At 41.2% G+C, this 5814-nt stretch overlaps 1 pseudogene; it reads left to right on the top strand.

The window, feature by feature from the left end:
- Window positions 1-4202: 4202 nt before the first annotated feature.
- Window positions 4203-5238, top strand: LOC149243489 (protein PLASTID TRANSCRIPTIONALLY ACTIVE 16, chloroplastic pseudogene; annotated as a pseudogene).
- Window positions 5239-5814: the final 576 nt, after the last annotated feature.

The following is a 5814-nucleotide window of genomic DNA, read 5'->3' as shown; positions in this document are numbered from 1 at the left end:
AGATAGTGATAACTTAGACACATGCATTTTACCTTCCTAGAAGTAATGGCATCTCTTTTAGTAGTTTGCATGCTCTCCTTTGCGTCAGTAGGACTAGCTGGTAGAATTAGGGTTTGCTAGGGTTTGCATTTCTTTTTGGCTTTCAGTTTCTTTTCGCAATTAGATTAGCTTCCTTTGAGTTAGCTTTCATCCATCAATTAAAAAGCTTCTTCTAAGAGCTCATAGAAGTTGGCTTAAGCTCCTAGCGGACTTGTGCCAGCTGACCAAGTGACAGCTGCGGCAAGAGCTAGTACTTGTGCATACAACACCGTCGCTTCCAAGTTTGTTACGAACTACCGGGTTGATAAAATTAAAGAAGGGAGTTCCAGGAGTTGTAGCATCATTGCTACAATACTGGGGCCCACCATCTTTTTGGTGTCGTTGCCGGGGAAGCGTCAGAGTATTGGTGATTGCCGCTTTTCTTTTATTTTCCACTACAATCTTCTGCTAAGTAGTTTATTTCATTTCCGTTATGCAATTTCGTTTATGCAAAAGTAGATTAGCATTTCCCGCTTTCATAGATTAGCATTTCAATTCCGCAATTTCATTTCTGCAAGCGTAGATTAGCATTTCAATTCTGCAAGCGTAGACTAGCATTTCATTCCTGCAATTTCATTTGAGCAAAATAGATTAGTCCTTTCCTGCTTTCATTTCAATTCCGCATTTTAATTTTAGCAAGGTAGTTAGTTCTAGTTCATTCTATTTCAGTTTTGCAGGTAGAAGTAGGAAAAAAGCAAAAATCAACCAAAAATATTTCATTTCATGCATTGTAGGAGTAGAGATAAGTTAGAAAAATGATTGCACAACACCCCCACTGCTTCACACAGCCAACATTCTCTCTTCTTCGATGGCTGTGATTAAAGAACCCCTGGGTGGACATCAAGGCATATTTAAAGAACCTCTAGGGAAGAAGAAGAAGAAAACATTCCTCTGGAGAAAATGGCTACAAGTAGAAATGTTGGGAGCAATACCTTGTCCAAGAATGAGTTTGCAACTCAAATGGAAGATTTCAAGAGTGATATGAGGCAGTTTCTTGCCATGCAACTGGATACCTTACAGATCCAAAGGAAGCAAGAGGGAGCCAAGAGCGCTTTGGTCATCTTTTGTCCTAGGTGCACTAGAAAGCATCCTAGGAACGAATGTCCAATGCACTCCCTAGAAGTGTGTTTCATCTGTGAAGAATACCATCCTACAAATTAGTGCCCTTCCTTGCCTGGACTTAAAGTTGCATATCAGAGAGCCAAAGGAGCCACTGAACCACTCCATTATATGAACCAAAGGAGGCCGCATGGGCCTAGATCTTACCAGCAGGAACTGCAAGGGACATCCGAGACCTATTATGACCCCTATCAAGCCACTTTCATGCCTTCTTGGGGTCCCCCTGCTCACCCTTCATGGTTCACACCTCCTCCTTGGTCATATTCTCCTTGTTCCTTCACAGATCCATATTATGCCCTACCAGTTGCTCATTCATTTCACTCTTATGCTCAGCCACAGCCTCAGTGGAATGCACCTTATCAGGAGTGGAGGCCCCAGTACAACTCTCATCCCGCTCATTTTCCTCCACCACCTGCTCATCCACAACCATCGCCTCCTCCTCCACCAAGGCAACCCCAAATGCCTACCCAACCACAATGCCATCCATCTCCATCTCAATTTCACACCTCCACTCAACTACCCGTACCATTTCCAAAACCACACAATGGAGCAGCTCAACCCCATTGCAAATCTGAGGCACAACATATCCAAACAACTCCTCTTGAGCCCAATGATCTTCACCAAAGCTCAGGAAGAGTGTTGCAAAGCAGAGATTATATTGACAACATTGAAGGACCAAAAGCAAAAGAAGATTCCAAAGAGATCAAAGAACCATGGGCTGCACTTGATGAAGAGAAGAGATCAGAATCAGAGATCGAGAGAGTTCCCTCATGGTTACCATCAAATCTTCCATGTATTCAAGAGAAAGATCAACAAAAAGAGGAAGATCAGAAGGTCATGATAGAAGGTGACATGAAGAATGATCCAGATTAGCAAAAGAACCAAGGATATCAAAGCTATATTGAGATATGGTTTCAGAAGGTCACTAAGTTGCAGCAGTACTTTCTTCCTCAGCTTTGTTTGATCCCTTCAACACCAGATCATTTGGTCTCTGAGATCTGGATACTTGTCCAAGCATGCATTTCGAGCCTTCACATCATTTTTTCTCTAATCTCAATGTGCACATGGCTCCATTGGAAGTATTCTTATACTTGAAAATGATTTTGTTTTTCAAGTAGGGTAGGGTAGAAAAAAAAAAAAAAAAAGGAGAAAAAAAATGAAAATAAGAGAAAAATAAAAATCTAAGGTGAAAACCTCCTTGGAGGCGCCTTGGATTGGCTCAGTGATTGAAAACCTCCATGAGGCGGTCAATGGGTTGGAAAGAAGAGAAAATAAAAAGGGAATAAGATCCCTGGGTGAAAACCTTCCTTGGAAGCGCCCAAGGCAGACAATTAGGGTGAAAACCTCCATGAGGCGCCCTAGTTGTTTTTCAAAAAAAAAAAAAGAGAAAAAGAAAAAGAAAAATAAAACTAATTTCCATTGGCTAATTGCAGGTTGCAAGAAGGACGTTTCATGACAGGAGGAGCACTCAAATCAAGGTCAAAGGAATTTTCTTGTGCCTTCTACAGAAAGCTCTGTATTTCTACAGGAAACATCCTGTAGAACCTTTGGACGAACCAAATTCAAGTTTAAAATGGAATTTGATGGTGGGAATCTATTGATTAGGCCTACAAGCACTTGTGTGTCCATCCCTTGCCTTTCTCCATCATTTTTCCACCTCATTGTGCTTCTCATTGTGCTTCTACAGGAACTTCCTGTAGAAATTGTGGGAAACTAGACATGGATTTCAAAAAGTGGTTTGGCGAACATGGTAGCTTCCTCGAGGGTTCAGAAGTCCTCATGCAATCTTCCAACTCCTCCTCCATCATCTCCATACCTGCATCACAGCCCAAGCTCAGTTTTTCCGTCCATGCAACCACTTGCAAAAAGCCTTGAAGCAAAAAGACATAGAACAAAATTTGTTTTTGCCATAACTTGAAAACCATGCATCCATTTGACAAACCGTTTTATGGGGAATTGTACAAGGGTGATGGCAACATGCTTTAGCAGTGTCAGCCAATTCCGGTGCACGGTTTCCAAGAAATCAGCCTCCATCACCATCAGCCATTTTTGCATTTTCTCCATAACCGTGCATCCGTTTCAAAACCTGTTTCATGGGGATATGCATATGAGTGATGGTAACCTACCCAAGCAGTTTCAGCCGATTCTGATGCACGGTTTCCGAGAAATTGACCTTTGAAATCTTTAGCAATTTTCCCTTTTTCTCGAAATCCGTGCATCCATTGATCACGATTTTGCTATGGGAGATGCATCATGATGATAGAAACATGCTCAGCAAGTTTCAGATCAATCTGCTTTACCGTTTGGGAGAAATGGCGAAAACAAGTTCTGGTTCTGTGACATTGCAGCAGCAGCAGCTTGAAGGTGCAGATTTGAACGTGGAAACAAATGCATGCAGCTTAGATCTGGTCAGAGGACACCTGCACAAGGAAAAGCAATCAAAAATCATCAGCCAAGCCCTCATGCAACCAAAGGATCCAAGCATGCAGCAGCAGAACATGAGCATGCAGCAGCTCACGGCAGCCATTCAACTTCGAGGTATGTGACTGAAACTCATTCTTCTATTGCATAAATTTAATTTAAAAACTGCATGAATTAATGGAATGGTGGGATTAAGCCACGAATTATCAAGGTTAAGCTGATTGTCTTCTCTAGAACTCAACCGGCAGTCACGCAGTACACGTGGACAGTTGACTCACGTGAAAATTTAAAAAACAGGAAGTGTTGGCCGTTTGAACTCTAGTGCAGCTGATCCAGAAGAGAACATGCAGTTCATGATAGCACTGCAGTCTGCATGTGGCCACGTATGCCTGGCCACTTCACTTCCTCACCATGAATCACGTTGTAATTGAAAAACAGGCTCGGCTGACTCTCACCACCCGCTGATTCATTTGCACCTGCAATGTTCTTAGCCGAAGTACGCGTCCTCTGCTCCCACAATCTATTAACTTGTCATCCTCCACCAAGCTTTCTCGGCCATATTTTTTTTTTTTTAAAACCCACCTATGCAAGGGCATTCTACAGAAAACGGGTGGGTCTTCTACAGCAAGTACGACACAGCTTTCAAAAGCAGAGAAAATGGATTTTTCTTCGACAAATTTGGAGTCCCGAGAAAGATAATTGCTGCAGAGGATGCCAAGCGTCTTAATGCAGTAGAATTCAGTTTTGAGGATATTGAATCCACAGCTAAAGCCATCGGAAATGCCAGTAAAGCAGTGGTATCAATAGGACCCACAGAGGATGGACCTAGTTCCAAAGTTACTACAACTGATGCTTTGAACGTTATTGAAGAAGCCAAGCTAGCAAATGTGAATCATATTGTTGTGTTTACGAATCTGATGGAGGGTCTTCAAATGTTCTTGATGGAATCTCTTCATTTTTCAGCAACTTGTTTGGAAAATCAGAAATATCATTATCAGAGCTTACTGAAAGAATTGTGGAAATGGGATTAAGTTACACTATCCTGAAGGCCAGTTCCACAGATGATTTTATTTCAGAGAAAGACTGCAACCTTGTTCTTAAGGCGGAAGGAAGTGCAGACATAAACAACAAAGTAATCAATGCAAATTCAGCATTGCATTCCATGGTTTAAGGTTTCAAAGACACAAGTTGCATCTGTGGTAGCTGAGGTTTTCGCAAACACTTCCATCTCAGAGAACAAGACTATTGATGTTGCAGCTAGCCCTTCTGCACCTTCTCTGCCAGTTTATGAGCTTTTAAGTGCCATTCCAACAGATGGAAGAAAGGAAGTTTTCACCGAGGCCCAAGCGAAAGCCAAAGCTGAAGAAGAAGAGCGCATAGCTGTAGAAAATTCACGAAAAAAAATAGGAACTTGCTAAACAACTTGAAGCAGAAGCAAAAAGGCTTGCAGAAAAAGAAGCTGAAGCCACTGAACTCGCTGCCCAAGTCAAGGCAGGTGCTGCAACTACTTCATTCGATTATTTTGCAAGCAAGGCTAAAGCATTCAGTGTAGATATTTTTGGGGCAAGGACAAATTTAAGAGAGGGAGGAGCAATTCAAGTATTGCTTCCCTTTTTGTGAAGCTACATACTCTGAAATGCGAGCTTATGCTGTGAAACTGTTGTTTATCTTGTCTCAAGATGGAGATAAAAGAAAATTAGCAGAACATCTTGGAGAAAAATATATGAAATGTTTAGCAAAACTTATTTCAACATCTTCAAATGAAGAAGAGAAAGTTGCCGTAGTCGGAAAGTATTGTCATGTTAGGAACATAAATTTGAATTAAAATTAACTAATGGAAAAACAGTGATTTTGCATGAAGTGAATCTACCATGAAACAAACTGGAAAGGTCTGGTATTGTTCTGGTTAGATTTGTTTATTTCAATACTTTCCAAGGGGTTCACAAGGTCTTTTGCAATAGCCAGATTATTCCATGTGAAAGAATTCTTAAAAGTGTGATTCGGTATGAAGTTTTGCTCTACTCCTGGTTATACAGCAGCTTGAAACAAAACTTGGGAATTCTCATTTTTGGCCTGTTTTGAAGCAATTTCAGATTGAAGGGAAATGCTGATTCATAGCAGTGATATGTGAGCAAGTCATATTTTCTTTGCCCTTGATCTATCTTATTTTCTGTTCTGCTTTTGTTATCAATTCTT

The sequence above is a fragment of the Pinus tabuliformis genome, chromosome 8 (assembly GCF_031772625.1).
Source record: "Pinus tabuliformis cultivar Carrire ecotype Pingquan chromosome 8, CPIR1, whole genome shotgun sequence".
Classification (NCBI taxonomy): Eukaryota; Viridiplantae; Streptophyta; class Pinopsida; order Pinales; family Pinaceae; genus Pinus; species Pinus tabuliformis.
Note: the sequence above shows the minus strand (reverse complement) of the source record. Positions and strands in the feature narration are given on the sequence as shown.